This window comes from Oncorhynchus gorbuscha, linkage group LG05 (assembly GCF_021184085.1).
Source record: "Oncorhynchus gorbuscha isolate QuinsamMale2020 ecotype Even-year linkage group LG05, OgorEven_v1.0, whole genome shotgun sequence".
Lineage (NCBI taxonomy): Eukaryota > Metazoa > Chordata > Actinopteri > Salmoniformes > Salmonidae > Oncorhynchus > Oncorhynchus gorbuscha.
In genome coordinates, this window is record NC_060177.1 from 37,634,599 (window position 1) to 37,658,002 (window position 23,404).

The 23,404-nt window shown below is 43.5% G+C and overlaps 1 protein-coding gene across 1 annotated transcript in view; it reads right to left on the bottom strand.

Moving 5' to 3' along the window:
- Positions 1–20,077, bottom strand: part of LOC124035919 (kinesin-like protein KIFC3) — a 72,330-nt gene extending 52,253 nt beyond the window's left edge. Inside the window, exon 1 of the mRNA XM_046349817.1 lies at positions 19,464–20,077. The gene's annotated coding sequence lies outside the window, so the exon portion shown is untranslated. The remainder of the gene's footprint in view (positions 1–19,463) is intronic.
- Between the last annotated feature and the right edge of the window lie 3,327 nt (positions 20,078–23,404).

A 23,404-nucleotide genomic window follows, 5' to 3' on the forward strand; every position in this document is an offset into this window, starting at 1 on the left:
CAACTGACTAGGTATCCCCCTTTCCCTATTATACGTCCATCTCTGAGACTAGGTTGCGCCATAACAAAGGAGGGTTATGGGGAGGATTTATGTTGGTGGTTGGGGGAACTAACAACTAAGGCTGTTAATTGATGTAAAAGTTTAGGGGAACTAAATCGACAAATGTCAGGGAAATTTACATAGCAGGTTAGATGATTTGGCTTAAGTTTAGAATTAAGGGTTAGCTAAAACGCTACAGCTGTCCACGACGCAAACTCACAACTATTGGATCGCTAGACAGATTACAACGCCCCATTCTCCTCGACCAAATTGGTCTGTTGGAACACATTCCTTTTGGATAACACAATCTACCCACACCCTTTTGGCCCAAATTATCAGCCCTCTCGTGGGACTCAAGATTGCACTTTCAGGGACGCATGACAATACATGGCATGGGGCAGGCCAGCTGAGCAACCACATGAAGTCACCTGAATAACAAGAAAAGATTGCATAAGAATCTCACACCATTTTAGACCGGTACCATCGGGCAGTATAGAATAGACCCGTCTCCTCCACACACAATAAACCCTTACACCAAAGAGCAAGGCAAGGCCACAGGGAGAGTGAGAGACTAGTAAACAAGGTCTGAGGTTCAATAGCAGGTTAAGTGGCTGATAAGTTTGAATCAAACCAATAAAGCTGATAAGGCATGGGTGCAGTGATCAGATTTGTTTCCAGTGCATTAAAAGAACTATAATCTCAGCCTACATTACAGAGACAAGTCAAAACAATTACAGTGGGACACGTGGTGTGGAGTTATACAGAGTCAACCAGGAAGTCAAACATTTACCCTTGGCCTAGAAGTGAGTGAGAATGTGTGTGTGAAAGAAAGTATGAGAATGTGTAAACGTGTGTGTGTGTGTGTGTTTGTGTATGTCTGCGTACGAGAGAACTCAGGTGTGTGAGTTGGTCTCATTTTAAGTAGCTCAGACTCCCTGGCTTAAAAGAACCCCCTGCAGAGGAAGTTGACGCCCCTATTTCCATGTAATTTCTTGTCGGAGAAGAAATGCACGTTAGCTGGCTAATCTTTTGAATACAGTGTAGTGGAAGCTCATTCTGGAGCTACATATGTCATAAGCATTAAAATCACTGGCCTATCTTCCATAAATTGCGGCCACGAATCCGCCATAAAAAAATTGTTCCGGTAATATGGATAACTATTGAAAGATGGCTGATATGAGTTTTTCTACATTGTAATGGACATGGTGCAACTATGGTAGGTAAACTGCCGGCAGGCTTTGGCTGCGGCACAGAAAAGCCAAGTCAGCCTGTGCTCAAGTATTCTCACAGGGGAAGTGAAATGATAGGCTACAATGACTTTGCTCATGATGTTGGATGCATTTGCTGTTTGTGTTTCAGACTATTTTGTGCCCAATAAAAATTAAATTGGTAGAGTCACTATTATTGTAAAAAAAAGAAGAAAAAAAGAATAGAGTATGTTTCTAAACAGTTTCTAAATATGGATGCAAATATGATTATGGATAGTCCTGAATGAATCATGAATAATGATGAGTGAGAAAGTTAGACGCAAATATATTATACCCCCCAGACATGCAAATGCATCCAACAAGCTTGATGTAATCATTGCGTGCTAGGAATATTGCACCACATAATAAATTGTGACTACTTTAATACACAAGTGAATTTCCAATGCTTTTGGTCCCCTAAAATGGGGGGGGGTGGACTATGTACAAAAAGTGCTGTAATATCTAACCGGTTCACCCGATATGAATGAACATACCCTCAAATTAAAACTTACAGTCTGCACTTTAATCCCATAGTCACTGTTTCATTTCAAATCCAAAGTACAGAGCTGAAAACAAACAAAAGATGTCACTGTCCCAATGTTTTCGGAGCGCACTGTATATACACATTTTGTTTGTACAGACTAGCTAAAACAAAGGTGAATTATCTAGAACCTGAGGTATCAGCTATTATGCTGCAAGGATTCTCTTAGAATGGCGGGGTTCTATGTATTTCAGAACTACACTGTACGTTCCATGTGTGGAACCTAACCTCTTGGTTTAAACTGAGCGTTTTTGTTTAATTTCTGTTTGTAAGTTTGTTTAAAATGTATGTATTGAGAGACGCAATGATGGTGATGGGGTGAGAGAAGCACAGAGCGGGAAGAGGAAAATGGTGTACGTATGTATGGGTGTGTATATGTGTGTGCGTGCGTGTATGTATGCATATGTGTGTGTATATGCATGGGTATATGTATATGTGTGTATGTATGTGTATGTATGTATGTGTATATATATGCACGTAGATATGGGTAAGTGGGGGCTGTTTTTCTTTTTGTTCTGTGTGCTTTGTCTCTGTTGTATCTCTTAATATGGGTGAAAATTGTGAAATTTCAATAAAAATACTGTTAAAAAAAAAAAAAAAAAAGGTGAACATGATCAATATTATACCATGGTTTATGATCATCTTCTTATCAAAATAGCTGCAGTGCAAAAGCATATGTTTGGACCTCCAGGCGACCAGGTGGACACAAGGCTGTTTGGCTCATCTCAGTTGTGAAGAGGACCAACTCTGGAGCCATTTGTGATTAATAATGTTGGTGGGTGGTAACATTCAAATAAAACCGAGCCCTGAAATAAAACGTTGGCTGACAATGATTTGTATGTCATATCATAGGAAAAGAAACTGCATTCACACAGATTTGTCACTTCAAATCAAAAATGTATCATACTTTGACTAAAATTATGACTTTTTGACATCGTCTTTCAGCTTGAAAAAAAGTGGATTTTTACTGGTGTAGCCGTTTAAGCAGCTTACGGGAGAAATGTGCCACACTTTACTTTAGGGCTTTAGGTAAAGGATTTAACTCAGCCACCCAACACACAAATGTGGTATTAGAGGCCATCTCAATTAGGGATGGGCATATTCGAATATCCAAATGGACGTTAGTATTTGATTACTTGTGAGTATTCACTTTTGAGCAAAAAAAAGAAAAATATATAAATCTACTTTATTAATTAACAATGAAAATGCCTTTTCTAAATACAATAAAATACCTGTGACATTGTTACTTACAAGGATATGCCACGACATTACAAATTCTTAATATAAAACAAACTTTTGGAAGTAGTTTTCCCGACATGCACCCCATTAAATGACCGGTAGCCTTCACACCTGTCTGTAGCTTTTTTTTGTCGGCCAATCAAAGCAGCACTACAGAAAAAGGCTCAATGTGTAGCAAGTGAAGTGATAGTTCACTAATGCAATGCAAAACGGAATTATAAATTAGCAGAGTTAAATGAGAAGGAGTAGGCTACAACGAGAAACCAACAGCAAGATGTTGTTTAACAATCTCCGAATGGGCATAGGGAGAAGGCGCAGCATCTAGCTTGCAATTAGCCTTGGTAGCTCTCTTGCTTTTCTATGCTTCTCTAATCAAGACTGGTATATGGCATGAGAAATAACTACATGTGGCTGCTACACGTTAGCTAGTCTTGGCTGTAGCCGAGTTGGCTACTGCATCTCGCTCTCTTCCTTCCGTTAGCTTCCCCCACGCCAACCCCAGGACTTGCTCTAGCAATAGCGCGGCATGGTCTCTCCCTCGCGTAGTAGCAGTGCTCAGGTTAGAAACAGTGCTAAAAAAAAACTGATATCCGAAAACATTACATGATAATATTCTAATAGTGACATTATTTCAAACGCCCATCAATCCTTAGTCTGAGTCAGGGGTGAGAAGGAATTAGAGAGCGAGAGAAAAAGACTGGCAGAGTGTTCAGTCAGCAGCCTGTACGCTACGGGGGGAAGCACACATGCAGAGATCATCCGTATATAGAATTTTAAAAAGGCACACTTAACCAGCATGGCTACCACAGCATTCTGAAGTGATACGCCATCCCATTGGGTTTGCACTTAGTGGGACTATCATTTGTTTTTCAACAGGACAGTGACCTAACACACATCCAGGCTGTGTAAGGGCTATTTGACCAAGGAGAGTGATAGAGTGCCTCATCAGATGACCTGGCCTCCACAATCACCCAACCTCAACCCATTTCAGATGGTTTGGGATGAGTTGGACTGCAGTGTCAAGGAAAAGCAGCCAACAAGTGCTCAGCATGTGGGAACTCCTTCAAGACTGTTGGAAAAGCATTCCAGTTGAAGCTGGTTGAGTGTGCAAAACTGTCATCAAGGCAAAGGGTGGCTAGTTTGAAGAATCTAAATATATTTAGATTTTTTGGTTACTACATGATTCCATGTGTGGTATTTCATAGTTGTGATGTCTTCACTAGTATTCTACAACATAGAAAAGAGTAAAATGAGGTGGTGTGTCAACTTTTGACTGGTAATGTATATCTGCGGTTTACTTCGCTATTTCACTAAACATCATCGCTTTCAAAGACGTGTCCAAATCAGTAACACCAAAACAACAGATACAGCATACCCTGTTTCCAGTTTATGGTTGTTGACCACAGGCACGCAAATACGACAACAGGTTGTAAGCAAGTTCATTTTGTGATATTTGACAGATATTGTTTGAAAATATATTAATTTGAAAAGAAATGCTGTCGATGGCCACGACAGGTTCTAAATGGTTAAAAAGTTAGCCAACATGTTTAGTACTTATTTCAATGACTGATCATAAATTGTTTCATGCTCGCTCGTCGTTCTGCAGCAGACATAGTGCATTCGGAAAGTATTCAGACCCCTTGACTTTTTCCACATGTTTCTTTATAGCCTTAAATATCAAATATATTAAATAAACAATGTTTGTCAATCTACACACAATACCCCGTAATGACAAAGTGAAAACAGGTTTGGAAATGTATATAAAATTTAAAAAACTGAAATAACTTAAGTAAGTATTCAGACCCTTCGCTATGACATTCAAAATTGAGCTCAGGTGCATACGATTTCCATTGATCATCCTTGAGATGCTTCTACAACTTGATTGGAGTCCACCTGTGGTAAATTCAATTGACTGGACATGATTTGGAAAGGCACACACCTGTCTATGTAAGGTCACACAGTTGACAGTGCATGTCAGAGCAAAAACCCAGCCTTGAGGTTGCAGAAATTGTCGTAGAGCTCAAATCAAATTTTATTTGTCACATACACATGGTTAGCAGATGTTAATGCGAGTGTAGCGAAATGCTTGTGCTTCTAGTTCCAACAATGCAGTAATAACCAACAAGTAATCTAGCTAACAATTCCAAAACTACTACCTTATAGACAAGTGTAAGGGGATAAAGAATATGTACATAAAGATATATGAGTGAGTGATGGTACAGAGCGGCATAGGCAAGATACAGTAGATGGTATCGAGTGCAGTATATACATATGAGATGAGTATGTAAACAAAGTGGCATAGTTAAAGTGATACATGTATTACATAAAGATGCAGTAGATGATATAGAGTACAGTATCTACATATACATTTGAGATGAATAATGTAGGGTATATTAGGTAGCATTGTTTAAAGTGGCTAGTGATATATTTTACATCATTTCCCATCAATTCCCATTATTAAAGTGGCTGGAGTTGAGTCAGTGTGTTGGCAGCAGCCACTCATTGTTAGTGGTGGCTGTTTAACAGTCTCGGTCCCAGCTTTGATGCACCTGTACTGACCTCGCCTTCTGGATGATAGCGGGGTGAACAGGCAGTGGCTCGGGTGGTTGTTGTCCTTGATGATCATTATGGCCTTCCTGTGACATCGGGTGGTGTAGGTGTCCTGGAGGGCAGGTAGTTTGTCCCCGGTGAGGAGTTGTGCAGACCTCACTACCCTCTGGAGAGCCTTACGGTTGTGGGCGGAGCAGTTGCCGTACCAGGCGGTTATACAGCCCGACAGGATGCTCTCGATTTGGTGACAAGCCAAATTTCTTCAGCCTCCTGAGGTTGAAGAGGCGCTGCTGCACCTTCTTCACGATGCTGTCTGTGTGGATGGACCAATTCAGTTTGTCTGTGATGTGTACGCCGAGGAACTTAAAACTTACTACCCTCTCCACTACTGTTCCATCAATGTGGATAGGGGGGTGTTCCCTCTGCTGTTTCCTGAAGTCCACAATCATCTCCTTAGTTTTGTTGACGTTGAGTGTATTTTCCTGACACCACACTCCGAGGGCCCTCACCTCCTCCCTGTAGGCCGTCTCGTCGTTGTTGTTAATCAAGCCTACCACTGTTGTGTCGTCCGCAAACTTGATGATTGAGTTGGAGGCGTGCGTGGCCACGCAGTCATGGGTGAACAGGGAGTACAGGAGAGGGCTCAGAACGCACCCTTGTGGGGCCCCAGTGTTGAGGATCAGCGGGGTGGAAATGTTTTTGCCTACCCTCACCACCTGGGGGGGCCCGCCAGGAAGTCCAGTACCCAGTTGCACAGGGCGGGGTCGAGACCCAGGGTCTCGAGCTTGATGACGAGCTTGGAGGGCACTATGGTGTTAAATGCCGAGCTGTAATCGATGAACAGCATTCTCACATAGGTATTCCTCTTGTCCAGATGGGTTAGGGCAGTGTGGTTGCATCGTATGTGGACCTATTTGGGCGGTAAGCAAATTGGAGTGGGTCTAGGGTGTCAGGTAGGGTGGAGATGATATGGTCCTTGACTAGTCTCTCAAAGCACTTCATGATGATGGAAGTGAGTGCTACGGGGCGGTAGTCGTTTAGCTCAGTTAGCTTAGCTTTCTTGGGAACAGGAACAATGGTGGCCCTCTTGAAGCATGTGGGAACAGCAGACTGGGATAGGGATTGATTGAATATGTCCGTAAACACACCAGCCAGCTGGTCTGCGCATGCTCTGAGGGCACGGCTGGGGATGCCGTCTGGGCCTGCAGCCTTGTGAGGAAAACATTTTAAACGTGTCAACCCTTGCGTCGGCTGCAGTGAAGGAGAGTCCGCATGTTTTAGTTGCGGGCCGTGTCAGTGGCACTGTATTGTCCTCAAAGCGGGCAAAAAAGTTATTTAGTCTGCCTGGGAGCAAGACATCCTGGTCCGTGACTGGGCTGGTTTTCTTTTTGTAATCAGTGATTGACTGTAGACCCTGCCACATGCCTCTTGTGTCTGAGCCGTTGAATTGAGATTCTACTTTGTCTCTACACTGACGCTTAGCTTGTTTGATTGCCTTGCGGAAGGAATAGTTACACTGCTTGTATTCGGTCATGTTTCCGGTCACCTTGCCCTGATTAAAAGCAGTGGTTCGGGCTTTCAGTTTCACGCGAATGCTGCCATCAATCCACGGTTTCTGGTTTGGGAATGTTTTAATCGTTGCTATGGGAACAACATCTTCAACGCACGTTCTAATGAACTCGCTCAACGAATCAGCGTATTCGTCAATGTTGTCGTCTGACGCAATACGAAACATATCCCAGTCCACGTGATGGAAGCAGTCTTGGCGTGTGGAATCAGATTGGTCGGACCAGCGTTGAACAGACCTCAGCGTGGGAGCTTCTTTTTTTAGTTTCTGTCTGTAGGCAGGGATCAACAAAATGGAGTCGTGGTCAGCTTTTCCGAAAGGAGGGCGGGGCAGGGCCTTATATGCGTTAGAATAGCAGTGATCCAAGGTTTTTCCAGCCCTGGTTGCGCAATCGATATGCTGATAAAATTTAGGGAGTCTTGTTTTCAGATTAGCCTTGTTAAAATCCCCAGCTACAATGAATGCAGCCTCCGGATAAATGGATTCCAGTTTGCAAAGAGTCAAATAAAGTTCGTTCAGAGCCATCGATGTGTCTGCTTGGGGGGGAATATATACGGCTGTGATTATAATCGAAGAGAATTCCCTTGGTAGATAATGCGGTCGACATTTGATTGTGAGGAATTCTAAATCAGGTGAACAGAAGGACTTGAGTATCTGTATGTTGTTATGATCACACCACGTCACGTTAACCATGAAGCATATGCCCCCGCCCCTCTGCTTACCAGAAAGATGTTTGTTTCTGTCTGCGCGATGCGTGGAGATACCAGCTGGCTGCACCGATTCCGATAGTCTCTCCAGTGAGCCATGTTTCCGTGAAGCAAAGAACGTTAGTCTCTGATGTCCCTCTGGAATGCTACCCTTGCTCGGATTTCATCAACCTTGTTATCAAGAGACTGGACATTGGCGAGGAGAATGCTAGGGTGTGGTGCACGATGTGCCCGTCTCCGGAGTCTGACCAAAAGACCGCTCTGTTTCCCCCTTTTACGAAGTCGTTTTTTGGGTCGCCGGCTGGGATCCATTCCGTTGTCCTGGGTGAAAGGCAGAACACAGGATCCGCTTCGCGAAAGTCATATTCTTGGTCGTACTGATGGTGAGTTGACGCTGCTCTTATGTTCAGTAGTTCTTCTCGACTGTATGTAATGAAACCTAAGATGACCTGGGGTACTAATGTAAGAAATAACATGTAAAAAAAACAAAAAACTGCATAGTTTTCTAGGAACGCGAAGCGAGGCGGCCATCTCTGTCGGCACCGGAAGTTCAAGTCATGTAGGGATGACTTGTGTCGAGGCACAGATCTGGGGTACCAAAACATTTCTGCAGCATTGAAGGTCCAAGAACACAGTGGCCTCAGTCATTCTAAAATGGAAAAATGTTGGAACCGCCAAGACTCTTCCTAGAGCTGGTCGTCTGCTTGGAGATTGCCAAAAGGCACCTAAAGACTCTCAGACCATGAGAAACAAGATTCTCTGGTCTGATGAAACCAAGATTGAACTCTTTGGCATGAATGCCAAGCGTCATGTCTGGAGAAACCTGGCACCATCCCTACGGTAAAAGATGGGTTGCTGCATCATGCTGTGGGGGCGTTTTTCAGCAGGAGAGACTGGGAGACTAGTCAAGATTGAGGGAAAGATGAACTGACCAAAGTACAGACAGATCATTGATGAAAACATCCAGTGTTCAAGATCTCAGACTGGGGCAAAGGTTCACCTTCCAACAGGACAACGGCCCTAAGGACACAGCCAATACAACGCAGGAGTGGCTTCGGGACAAGTCTCTGAATGTCCTTAAGTGGCCCAGCCAGAGTCCGGACTTGAACCGATCTAACATCTCTGGAGAGACCTGAAAATGGCTGTGCAGCGACACTCTCCATCCAACTTGACAGAGCTTGAGAGAATCTGCAGAGAAGAATGCGAGAAACTCCCCAAATACAGGTGTGCCAAGTTTGTAGCGTCATACCCAAGAAGACTAGAGGCTGTAATCGCTGCCAAAGTTGCTTCAACAAAGTACTGAATAAAGAGTCTGAAAAAAGTACTTATGTAAATGTGGTTTCATAAGTTCTAATATTTCTAAAAAACAGTTTTTGCTTTGTCATTGTGGGATAGTGTGTGTTGATTGATGAATTTTTTTATTCCATTGTAGAATAAGTCTAACGTAAACAGTGTGGTAATGTCCAAAATCACACTATCGAGTCGCAATACATATAGAATTGTAATACTTGAGTGACAATTTGAGAAGTATTGTATCATGAGTAGTGATGGGGGTGTATATAGTTTCATATCGCAATATTATTTTGGTCGATATAAAAGCGATACTTTGACTCCAAGCATTGATTTGTAAAAAATGTTTTTTTTTATTTAAAAAAAATGCTAGGTTGGCTGTTCTTGCGAGTCATGGCTAGAAGGGATATAGCTTTTGTCAAATGAATGTCAAAAGTTCAATTTATGGGCATTCTGGCTAACCCTATTCTGCGTGATGCCCTACCTCCAAAATCATGTTTTTGTCACCCCTCCCTTGGAGATCTGAAGAACTTTGTATTGTCCGAAGTATGCTCTATACACAAAATTAACATAAAACCCTGCCTTGATGACAGCTTTGCACACTCTTGGCATTTGCTCAACCAGCTTCACCTGGAATACTTTTCCAACAGTCTTGAAGGAGTTCCCCACATTTGCTGAGCACTTGTTGGCTGCTTTTCCTTCACTCTGCAGTCCAACTTATCCCAAACCATCTCAATTGGGTTGCAGTCAGCTGATTGTGGAGGCCAGGTCACCCAATGCAACAATCCATAACTCTCCTTCTTTGTCAAATAGCCCTTACACAGCCTGGAGGTGTGTTTTGGGTCATAGTCCCACTAAACCCAAACCAGATGGGATGGCGTATCGCTGCAGAATGCTGTGGTAGCCATGCTGGTTAAGTGTGCCTTGAATTCTAAATAAAAATCAGTGTCACCACCAAAGCACCCCTACCTCCATGCTTCACGGTGGGAACCACACATGAGGAGATATGTTCATCTACTCTGCATCTCACAAAGACACAGTGGTTGGAACCAAACATAATTTTGACTCATCAAAACAAAAAAGGACAGATTTACACTGGTCTAATGTCCATTGTTTGTGTTTCTTGGCCCAAGCAAGTCTCTTCTTATTATTATTGGTGTCCTTTTGTAGTGGTTTCTTTGCAGCAATTTGACCATGAAGGCCTGATTCATGTGGTCTCCTCTGAAGAGTTGATGTTGAAATGTGTCTGTTACTTGGAACTCCATTAAGATTTTATTTGGGCTGCAATTTCTAAGGCTGGTAACTAATGAACTTATCCTCTGCAGCAGAGGTAACTATGGGTCTTCCTTTCCTGTGGCGGTCCTCATGAGAGCCAGTTTCATCAAAGCGCTTGATGCTTTTTGCGACTGCACATTGAGAAACTTTGAAAGTTCTCGAAATGATTCGGATCACTGACCTTCATGTCTTAAAGTAATGGACTGTCGTTTCTCTTTGCTTATTTGAGCTGTTCTTGCCATAATATGGCCTTGGTCTTTTACCAAATAGGTATATCTTCTGTATACCACCCCTACCTTGTCACAACACAACTGATTGGCTCAAAACGCATTAAGGGGAAAAAAAATCCACAAATTAACTTTTAACAAGGCACACCTGTTAATTGAAATGCATTCCAGCTGAGTACCTCATGAAGCTGGTTCGTGAGAATGCAAAGAGTGTGCAAAGCGGTCATCAAGGCAAAGGGTGGCTAGTTTGAAGAATCTCAAACATAAAATATATTTTGATTTGTTTAACACTTTTTTGGGTTACTACAGAGTCTGTGTTATTGCATAGTTTTGATTATACTATTAATTATACTAGTGTAGAAAATAGTAAAGTAAATAAAAAAAACATTGAATGAGTAGGTGTCCAAACTTTTGACTGGTACTGCATATATATTTTTTTTAGTCAAACCACCCGCGAGCTGGATTGGATCCGCAAGGCAGTATGTTTGACACCCGATATGGTGTAATGTGCTAACCCACTGTGCTCACACTTAAAATAGCCTAGTCATCTTCTTAATGCGTCTTTTAGCCATTAATATGCAAATGAAGCTAGGCAGTAATCCGTTGTGGGCAACATTGCATGACCATTTCCTAATATAAACATCTACCTCTCTTTCATACACAGTTTAATTGGGCCAGATTAGCTACAGCTGAACTGAGGCTCTGCTGTCGTTTCCACATCTTCTCTTGTTCAGAATCTAATCCGATTTAAAAGTTGTGTTGAAATGAACATGAGACTAACGGTCCACTGTGTAACATTTACATTAGTTACAGAAAGAGCATGATCTTTGTGTGGGTGCAAGACAGTAAGTAGGATGAAGTTGTTCGTTTCCCTAGATGAGGGGTGTCAAACTAATTTCGACAGGGGCCGCAGTCTTGTCTTCGATGAGGTCTGAATGGCCGCGTTGAAAATCGGTTGCATTTCCTCACCATCAAAATGTGTGTAAAAAAATTATGTCCTTTATCCATTGTTTTTTACATTTCCGATGCTCCCTGACAGTCTAGCTTTAATATCTGTGAATAATAGTAAGCTAGACAGTAAAATGGTCAGTTTTGTGATTCACCCCACAACGAATTTAGTTAAGCTGATCCTAGATCCGTGCCAAAGGGTAACTTCTACCCTGAGCATGCTATGTAGGCTAACCAACATCAGTGCCAAGAGACTGTAGTCCATCTGTGTGACAGACACAGCAGCAATCAGCACCACCTACTGGTTATCTGGTAATGTTCACCTTCTACAATAATCTGCTTCCAATCAGAGCTGTTATATAATGCCTGAATGCATGGAGAAGTCACAAGTCCCTGACCTCATCTCCACTACTGCAGCCAAACAAGTCAAACCGTCCAGGACTTATTTAACAAACAGCTTACAATAAATAGAGCACCAAACCAGAGACTGAGTGTGTGATCCAAAAAAACACTATCCTCATGCAAGGTCATATACATTTGTGCAAACACAGACATGGCATGTTTAGGAATGTTTAGGAACAGATTTCCCCAAATATTTTGGCAAATATTTACAGAATACATTGTCTAATGTGTAAGCTAGTAGCTGCGCTTGCGCACACACGCGGTTGGAGCTACATAATCACTCTGCACAACATGTAATTTTCCATCAGTAGTCTTTAATTCTCTTTCCAGCCTGTGATTCACCCAGCCCATCCCCCGGAAACCACACTGTGTGTGTGTGTGTGTGTGTGTGTGTTTCTGCTCTGTCTCTACACCCCACACTGGTGTCTTGTCTCCATCTCCATGAGAGTCCAACATATGAACTGTCTAAGCAATTCCCACAATAACAGTCTGAATAGGTACAGAGCCCTAGCAGACAGCCCCCACCTTAATCTTCCCTCAAATCAACATGGAATTGAGTTAAAGCAGTCTAATTCTTCTCAGCTATGCAGGTCCAACAGAGAGGGGTAGGGTCAGTTCATTCTGCTCGTGACTCCTGCCTCTGGAATGCCATGCCGGTGATGACGTGAGGAGAGGTGCTGTAGGGAACATGCAGAACAAAATGGAATGTCCCTGTATGGTCTATGTGGGTGTGTGCTCTAGCAGTACGTGTTTAACAAACACAGTCCCCCTCTGGGGAAGTAACAAATGGGAGTGCTTTTAAAAACAGTGGTCCTGTTAAAATAAGTCACCCCCACATTGACTGGGACATAAAATGCTCTAAGAATAAGAGAGGGATGTTACCCACACTTACAGTTATTCCTGAAGCAGGACTTCATAACAAATGAACAGGTTCTCCATTACCCAGCATGTTAAAAATATGCTCCAAAGTCAAATCAAGATCACTGTCCCATGACACAGGTCTGTAATTTAAATTAAAAAAAAAAACTTTTCTAACTTGGCAGGAAAGTAGGATAACTCATAAGTCAACTTTATTTTTAGATCATACATCCGTTCATTGGCACGGTTTGTAAAGCCAACTAGACACACCCTGAGAACAACCACCTCTCGTAACTGCCTCCATGTGTTCCCCCTCCAAGGGCTTCTGTTCAGGATGCTCGTGTACAAAAATGGGAACCAAACCATGCAATTGAAACTGACACGCTGGCTTTCAAAATGTACCCAAGCCAAGGTGAAATCATGTTTTTTCCTCTCTATCCATCAACTTTTTCAACATTTTGTTACATTACAGCCTTATTCTAAAATGGATTAAATAAATATAAGTCCTCAGCAATCTAAACACAATACCCCATAATGACAACAGGCTTAGAAATATTTGCTAATTTATAAAAAATAAAAACAGAAATACCTTATTTACATAGGTTCAGACCCTTTGCTAAGAGACTCGAAATTGAACTCAGGTGCATCCTATTTCCATTAATCAGTCTCGAGATGTTTCTACAACTTGATTGGAGTCCACCTGTGGTAAATTCAATTGATTGGACATGATTTGGAAAGGCACACACCTGTCTATATATAAGGTCCCACAGTTGACAGTGCGTGTCAGAGCAAAAACCAACCCCTGAGGTCGAAGGAATTGTCCGCAGAGCTCCTGAGACAGGATTGTGTCAAGGCAGAGATCTGGGGAAGGATACCAAAAATGTCTGCAGCATTGACGGTTCACAAGAACACAGTGGCCTCCATCATTCTTAAATGGAAGAAGTTTGGAACCAGCAAGACTCTTCCTAGAGGTGGCCACCCGGCCAAACTGAGTAATCAGGGGAGAAGGGCCTTGGTCAGGGAGGTGACCAAGAACCCGATGGTCAATCTGACAGAGCTCCAGTGTTCCTCTGTGGAGATGGGAGATCCTTCCAGAAGGACAACCATCTCTGCAGCATTCCACCAATCAGGCCTTTATGGTAGAGGGGCCAGCCGGAAGCCACTCCTCAGTAAAAGGCACGACAGCCTGCTTGGAGTTTGCCAAAAGGCACCTTTGATGAAATCAAGAATGAACTCTTTGGCCTGAATGCAAAGCGTAACACCTGGAGGAAACCTGGCACCATCCCTACGGTGAAGCATGGTCGTGGCAGCATCATGCTGTGGGTGTGTTTTTTAGCAGCAAGGACTGGGAGACTAGTCAGGATCGAGGCAAAGATGAACAAAGCAAAGTACAGAGAGATCTTGATGAAAACCTGCTCCAGAGCACTCAGGACCTCAGACTGGGTTGAAGGTTCACCTTCCAACAGGACAAGTCTGTGAATGTCCTCGAGTGGCCCAGCTAGAGCCTGGACTTGAACCCGATCGAACATCTCTGAAACTCCCCAAATACAGGTGTGCCAAGTTTGTTGTGTCATATCCAAGACTTAATGCTGCCAAAGGTGCTTCAACAAAGTAAAGGGTCTGAATACATATGTAAATATATTCAGTTTTTTTTTTTTTTTTTTTTGCAAAAAAAACTTAAACCTGTTTTTTTCTTTCATTATGGGGTATTGTGTCTAGATTGAGGGAAAAAATGATTTAATAAATAAAATAAATAGAATACGGCTTTAACGTAGCAAAATGTGGAAAAAGGAAAGGGGTGTGAATACTTTCTGAAGGCAGTGTGTGTCACACCTTGGTCATAGTGTTTTGTGTTTTCGTTATATTTGGTCAGGCCAGGGTGTGACATGGGTTTAATGTTGTGTTTCATATTGGGGGTTTTGTAGGTATTGGGATTGCGGCTGAGTAGGGGTGTAGCATAGGCTGGCTGCCTGAGGCGGTTCTCAATCAGAGTCAGATGATTCTCGTTGTCTCTGATTGGGAACCGTATTTAGGTAGCCTGGGTTTCACTTTGTATTTCGTGGGTGATTGTTCCTGTCTCTGTGTAGTGTTCACCAGACAGGCTGTAATAGGTTTTACGTTCCGTTTGTTGTTTTTGTATTTATTAGTTATTTCATGTATCGTTCCGTTTTTCTTCATTAAAGACATGAGTAACCACCACGCTGCATTTCGGTCCGACTCTCTTTCGACAAACGAAGAACGCCGTTACAGTGTGTGTGTGTGCACGCATGTATGTATATACACTGCTCAAAGAAATAAAGGGAACACTTAAACAACACAATGTAACTCCAAGTCAATCACACTACTGTGAAATCAAACTTCTGTGAAATCAAACTGTCCACTTAGGAAGCAACACCGATTGACAATAAATTTCACATGCTGTTGTGCAAATGGAATAGACAACAGGTGGAAATTATAGGCAATTAGCAAGACACCCCCAATAAAAGGAGTGGTTCTGCAGGTGGTGACCACAGACCACTTCTCAGTTCCTATGCTTCCTGGCTGATGTTTTGGTCACTTTTGAAGGCTGGCGGTGCTTTCACTCTAGTGGTAGCATGAGACGGAGTCTACAACCCACACAAGTGGCTCTGGTAGTGCAGCTCATCCAGGATGGCACATCAATGCGAGCTGTGGCAAAAAGGTTTGCTGTGTCTGTCAGCGTAGTGTCCAGAGCATGGAGGCGCTACCAGGAGACAGGCCAGTACTCCAGGACACGTGGAGGAGGCCATAGGAGGGCAACAACCCAGCAACAGGACCGCTACCTCCACCTTTGTGCAAGGAGGAGCTGGAGGAGCTCTGCCAGAGCCCTGCAAAATGACCTCCAGCAGGCCACAAATTTGCATGTGTCTGCTCAAACGGTCAGAAACATACTCCATGAGGGTGGTATGAGGGCCCGGCATCCACAGGTGGGGGTTGTGCTTACAGCCCAACACTGTGCAGGACATTTGGCAAATTTTCCAGTGGCGCCCTGTGCTCTTCACAGGTGAAAGCAGGTTCACACTGAGCATGTGACAGACGTGACAGTCTGAAGACACCGTGGAGAACATTCTGCTGCCTGCAACATCATGACCGGTTTGGTGGTGGGTCAGTCATGGTGTGGGGTGGCATTTCTTTGGGGGCCGCATGTGCTCGCCAGAGGTAGCCTGACTGCCATTAAGTACCGAGATGAGATCCTCAGACCCCTTGTGAGACAATATGCTGGTGCAGTTGGCCCTGGGTTCCTCCTAATGCAAGACAATGCTAGACCTCATGTGGCTGGAGTGTGTCAGCAGTTCCTGCAAGAGGACGGCATTGATGCTATGGACTGGGCCGCCCGTTCCAGAGACCTGAATCCAATTGAGCACATCTGGGACATCATGTCTCGCTCTCTCCACCAACGCCACGTTGCACCACAGACTGTCCAGGAGTTGGCGGATGCTTTAGTCCAGGTCTGGGAGGAGATCTCTCAGGAGATCATCCGCCATCTCATCAGGAGCATGTCCAGGCGTTGTAAGGAGGTCATACAGGCACGTGGAGGCCACACACACTACTGAGCCTCATTTTGACTTGTTTTAAGGACATTACATCAAAGTTGGATCCACCTGTAGTGTGGTTTTCCACTTTAATTTTGAGTGCGACTCCAAATCCAGACCTCCATGGGTTGATAAATTTGATTTTCATTGATAATGTGTGATTTTGTTGTCAGCACATTCAACTATGTAAAGAAAAAAGTATTTAATAAGAATATTTCATTCATTCAGATCTAGGATGTGTTATTTTAGTGTTCCCTTTATTTTTTTGAGCAGTGTTTTACAGTGGCAACCTGTCATTCAGGGCAGGTGGGGCAGAGCCCCACATTTGTTGCAAAAATAAATTATATATATATATGTAATTTTTAGGGGGGCTTGCCTGTTTTGCATGTTGTTTGGGCATTAATACGTGTCACATATCAGTTTGCAAACGATGTAAAAAAAAATATATATATATATCATGGAGTTAAATAAAGCCACATACACATGGTCTCTAACATGCAGGTGTTTCTGCCTAGCTCAGTGCATTCTGTGGTGGTGGGGCGAGCCAGAACAAAAATAGGAGCATTATGCCATGAGTGGCTAAATGTTCTGTCCCTCATGGGGAAACTACGTCATCTGGAAGTTGATGTCCTTAGCAAGGGTAGACATCCAAAATGTCAAGCCTTTGGGTCCCGCCATAGAGTTATATTACAAGTGTCCTTCCAAGAAGGCTCAAAGTCATTGGCCACAGATAAACTGGAATCAAATCAAGTTATATGTACAGTAGCTTTGATTGGACTGATATATAAATAAATATAAAATATAATGTAACCAGAGTTTTTATTTCAATGTTGACCTGTGCGACCGTGAAAGGTTTGTGTGCGCCGACTCATGTATGTAAATTCAGCAACAACAAGACGTAAGACGTTGATCATGTCAACGTCTTACTTTCAAAGTCTTAGCTAGCAGTCATCATGAATCAAGTCGACAATCTACTTTCAAATCCTCTTTAATCCTTGTTATTGTAAGAGGTTTCATTTTCTGCTTATATGCCCCCTTTATTTATCCTACAGTTCTGACTTGGTGGACAGGGAAAATTCTGCAAGAGCAGCCCATGTTCTGAATTCTGTCTACATTTCAAAAGTGCTCTAACACATAGTTATATTGGCTACGTCCATCGTCGCTCGCTCATTAATGTCTTAATTGAAATGTCAGAATGCCTCTTATCCGCTCATCATTCCCTCAATTGTCAGTAGAACCACATTTGTTTAAGCAAGTCAGCCATGTTGTTTTTAAAAGGCAGTAACAATACTGAATTAATTGTTTCGCTGCCAGACAAGGCTCTGCTGATATACAGGTGTAGCGGTGGTAAGGATTCAATCCATTGTGCTTGAAAGATTGTTCTTTGCTGATGAGACAGCTTTATGAAGGCCCTAACAGATTGTTGGCACAGCTGGTCATCGTTATGGTGCAATTAATGTATTGTTTAGTGTTGTGTGTCTTTGCTGGCACGCATCTAAAACATTTTGGGGGAGTTTGCCCCACCAAGATATACATGCTAAAAATAACCACATAGATATACAAATTCAGCAAAAAAGTAATGTCCCTTTTTAAAGAATACTGTCTTTCAAAGATAATTTATAAAAATCCAAATAACTTCACAGATCTTCATTGTAAAGGGTTTAAAAACTGTTTCCCACGCTTGTTCAATGAACCATAAACAATTAATGAACATGCACCTGTGGAACGGTCGTTAAGACACTAACAGCTTACAGACGGTAGGCAATTAAGGTCACAGTTATGACAACTTAGGGACACTAAAGAGGCCTTTCTACTGACTGAAAAACACCAAAAGAAAGATGCCCAGGGTCCCTGCTCATCTGCGTGAAAGTGCCTTAGGCATGCTGCAAAGTGGCATGAGGACTGCAGATGTGGCCGGGGAAATAGATTGCAATGTCCATACTGTGAGACGCCTAAGACAGCGCTACAGGGAGACAGGATGGACAGCTGATCGTCCTCGCAGTGGCAGACCACGTGTAACAACACCTGCACAGGGTCGATACATCCGAACATCACACCTGCGGGGCAGGTACAGGATGGCAACAACAACTGCCCGAGTTACACCAGGAACGCACAATCCCTCCATCAGTGCTCAGACTGTCCACAACAGGCTGGGAGAGGCTGGACTGGGGGCTTGTAGGCCTGTTGTAAGGCAGGAATGTCAGTGTTCTGCCATGTTCAGGGAAGAGCCCGGATCTCAATCCCATTGAGCACGTCTGGGACCTGTTGGATCGGAGGGTGAGGGCCATTCCCCTCAGAAATGTCCGGGAACTTGCAGGTGCCTTGGTGGAAGAGTGGGGTACTTAATGCAGCTGGTGGCCACACCAGATACTGATTGTTACTTTTGGTTTTGACCCCCCCTTTATTCAGGGACACATTACTACATTTCTGTTCGTCACATGTCTGTGGAACTTGTTCAGTTTGTGTCTCAGTTGTTGAATCTTATGTTCATACAAATATTTACGTTAAGTTTGCTGAAAATAAACAGTTGACAGTGGGGACGTTTTTTTTGTTGTTGCTGAATTTACATACATGAGTCGGCGCACACAAACCTTTCACGGTCGCACAGGTCAACATTGAAATAAAAACTCTGGTTACATTTTTTGACATGCGTGGAAACGGCTGAATGGTGAGTGACCCACAGCTGTTTTCAGTGAATTTGATGTGCTCTATTGTCATTTTCTGTAAGCATCGAAAACAAAAACAGAGCAATTTGATAATGTTGCTTTGGGCTGTAATGTCAGTGTTGAGCGCCTTGCCAAGTAGGCTAATATCCATATAGTCAATATCACTAATTGAGCCGTACGACCACGCTGCAAAATCAATATGCAACTCGCGGCTTGACCATCTTGTTAATACATACATTAGTTTTGACAAGGTAACTACAACTTACTTTGTAAACGCGTGTGCAAATGTCAAACAATGTAATACAAATGGGGAAATGGAAAGCAAACGTGTTAAAGGAAAATAGTGCAACTCTTACCACTCGGTCCAACACGCGAAACCTCCCCTTGTTATTCCCGAGTTGACCAAATAACTCACATCAATAGTCACGGTTGGACTTTGTTGCACAGCGCAAATCATTTAGTAGCCCATCCAGAATTCAGAGGTGCAAATATTTTTTGTTTTTGCCGCGGTCGAAAGTCAAGTCTCCTCGCGACTTGGAGTGGATTCACCAGCTGACTGCACTTCAGAGACCAGACATATTGGCGCGTTAAAAAAAACGCGGAATCGGACATCTCCGACTTCATTGCGTTCAAGACAACTATGTACTCGGGAAAAAAAACGAGCTCAGACAGGGATATTTGTTTTCGGGGCTTCCAAGTCGGAAACTTGGGCATCTGTCTGAGCATCCACTTTCCCAATGTCCGATGTCATGATTTGACATAGGTTATTTTCGAGTTCCCAGTTGTCTTGAAAGCACCAAAAGAGCGAGACTTTTGACAGATGTTTCTCTCCTTGTGTTGTTGCTTGACCTGCTGACCGATAACACGCTCAACGGTAGTAAATATCTTCATGTTATACTAGTTTATCCAATAAAATACTTTGACAAGAGAAATGCAGTTACAGTATATGCACAATAACCTAACATAGCAGGCGTAAAATAAACACCTGAAACTAAATCTCCTACATACTGGTCTTGACGGGGGAGGGGGGGGGGGGGGGGGAATTGTTTCCTTCTGCACTGTTTAACCAATCCAGTAAATGTGAAGGCGGAGTATCGCCTTGTTAACGTCCAAAAGCGGAAGTCATGGCACAGGCTCTCTTTCCATTTCCCTTGAAAACCGGAACATCCGGTTGATATGGACTCAGGGAGAGGCACGTTATCCGGGACATGAGCAGAACTCTGGAAGGGGAAAATGGAGTCCCTAGAGAAAGCAAGTACAAGATGGGTGTGCGGGATGGAGCGGCAGTATTATCACAAGGAGACATCTACTTGGAAAATGGAGAAGGGATGGAGGGAAAAAAAGAGAGGGAGAAGAGGTCTAAGAGAATGAGGGAAGAAGAGGGTGAGCTTGGGGCGGATAAAAATGGTGGAAAAAAGGGAGATGGTTTGTCAAAGAAGAATGGTAGAAAGTGTAAGCAGAGGGAGCTGAAGACAGGAGGAGAAATGGAAGTGAATGAGGGTGAAGAATCAGAGGTGGTTGGTGCAGTAAAGTTATCGGAGACCGAGGTGTGCACCTGAGGGTCAGGATGAAGAAGAGTCTGTGACAGTAGGAGTGCAGTTTATGGAGAAAGTGGACTCTTGCCCTTTGGCTGATCCATTTGTGGTTTCACGGTGGGTGGAAAAAGGGTTGGGTCATGTGGAATCGGTGAGGGTAACTAGAAGTGGTCAAGTGGTAATTGTTTGTGTTTCTGTTGGGCAGAGGGAGAATGCGCTTGAAGCAAAACGAATGGGGGCAAGAAAAGTGAATTGTTTTGTTTATCAAGAAAAGGGCACCAATGAAAGGAGTGATAACTGGGGTAGCAGTAGATATCAAAGTTGACCAGCTGAGAGCAAAGATTCCCGGTGTATGTGATGCTCGTCGTTTGATGCGACGCAGACAGGGTGGTGAGAGTGGGGAAACAGAAGAGTCATTGTCTGTTCTTTTGAGTTTTGAAGTTGAGTCTTTGCCTGACAGTGAATAAAGGATATATAAAGGTATCCTGTACAAGCTTATGTGCCGAACACATTAAGATGTTACAGGTGTCAAGCTTATGGGCATGTGGCCGCAGTGTGTAGGAGGGAGGGTCCAAGGTGTTCCTATGTGGCAGCAGTGTGTAGGAGGGAGGGTCCAAGGTGTTCCTATGTGGCCGCAGTGTGTAGGAGGGAGGGTCCAAGGTGTTCCTATGTGGCCGCAGTGTGTAGGAGGGAGGGTCCAAGGTGTTCCTATGTGGCAGCAGTGTGTAGGAGGGAGGGTCCAAGGTGTTCCTATGTGGCAGCAGTGTGTAGGAGGGAGGGTCCAAGGTGTTCCTATGTGGCCGCAGTGTGTAGGAGGGAGGGTCCAAGGTGTTCCTATGTGGCAGCAGTGTGTAGGAGGGAGGGTCCAAGGTGTTCCTATGTGGCAGCAGTGTGTAGGAGGGAGGGTCCAAGGTGTTCCTATGTGGCAGCAGTGTGTAGGAGGGAGGGTCCAAGGTGTTCCTATGTGGCCGCAGTGTGTAGGAAGGAGGGTCCAAGGTGTTCCTATGTGGCAGCAGTGTGTAGGAGGGAGGGTCCAAGGTGTTCCTATGTGGCAGCAGTGTGTAGGAGGGAGGGTCCAAGGTGTTCCTATGTGGCCGCAGTGTGTAGGAGGGAGGGTCCAAGGTCTGAGAAATGTGCAGAAGGGCATGCGACAAAGGAATGTGTAGTATTTGGGAACGTAGTGGAATGTGTTAATTGTAGTGTCCCATATGCGAGAGAGGTAGGTAGAGGTTTCCAGGTTTAGAGTAGTGCAGAAGTTGTCATATGCTGAGGCAGTGAAGAAAGTTGAGGAAGATGGGTTGAGGGTGAGGAGTGGTGAGAGTAGTAGAGATATACCAGTACAGACAGATAGGCCAAACAGTGAAATAAGTTTCAGGAAGATTGTATTTATAGCAATGGTTATCAATTGTACTGCAGGTGTAACGGATGTGAAACGGCTAGCTTAGTTAGCGGTGGTGTGCGCTAAATAACGTTTCAATCGGTAACGTCACTTGCTCTGAGACCTTGAAGTAGTTGTTCCCCTTGCTCTTCAAGGGCCTCGGCTTTTGTGGAGCGATAGGTAACGATGCTTCGTGGGTGACTGTTGTTGATGTGTGCAGAGGGTCCCTGGTTCGCGCCTGGGTATGGGCGAGGGGACGGTATAAAGTTATACTGTTACACAGGCATGGATCGGAAGTCTCCGAAAATTGAGTTTGTGGTGGCAGCTGCAGAGAGGTATTTGGGTGTGCGAGACTTGACATCAGAAGAGTTACAGGGTGTGTTAAGTGGTGATGTCCCATCCTTTCAGGATGATGGCATGAGGTAGGAATAAATACATTTAATTAGGGGAGTGGTGTTCATTTTATGTTATTTTTAAATTAGTGAGTATATAGTGTCAGATGGTAGGGTATTTATTTAGTACATTTTTCTTTTTCAAGTAAAGTATAAGGGAGTTGTACTGCAGTCTAGTAGGTGGCAGTAATGGATGGATGCCACCCGCCGTTAAACCTCAGAAGAAGAAGATAGGGGCTCAGCAAGGGGTATTTGCGCCCATAATATATTTTCCCCGCAGCGTGTTTCCTTGACTTTCTCACTGGTCAAAAAAACTACACCACAATGAATGCATTATTTTTTTACTGATCTGTGCTGTGCTTTACTCATGCGAATGTCCCGTTTAGAAGACCTGTCAAAAGCTCAAAACTCAAGCAAAACAGTTTTTCACTGTGCCCTGAAACGTCTTCATTACCAACCAGTGGTCCTAATACAAATCATGAGAGCATAAAAGATGTATATCAAGGGATCACTTTGTTGCCTTTATTTTACCACAGTTCTGACCTATAGCAACTGGCAGACATAGGATGCAGGTGGGCTCTCTCTCTCTCTCTCTCTCTCTCTCTCTCTCTCTCTCTCTCTCTCTCTCTCTCTCTCTCTCTCTCTCTCTCTCTCTCTCTCTCTTACACTTTACACAATCTTCAGTAAGCACAGTATTTTTATTGTTTACAAGCTGCATACATATGCTTTCACCATACCTATTACAATACTAGGCAAATTGTCATCTATAAAACATTCTTCTTCATTATCAAAAATCTATCTGAATCCAACAAGGGAGTTTACATAGCCAGTTTAATTCAGCTGTTGGTTCCAAAGATATAATTTAAACACTAAACAACAACAACAACAAAATATCTATAAATGCTTGACTTAGGATTCACAAGCTTTTATTTCCAAAATGGTTCAAAATGATATTTTCTCAGTTGAAAATGACACAAAAAAAGCACGTACAG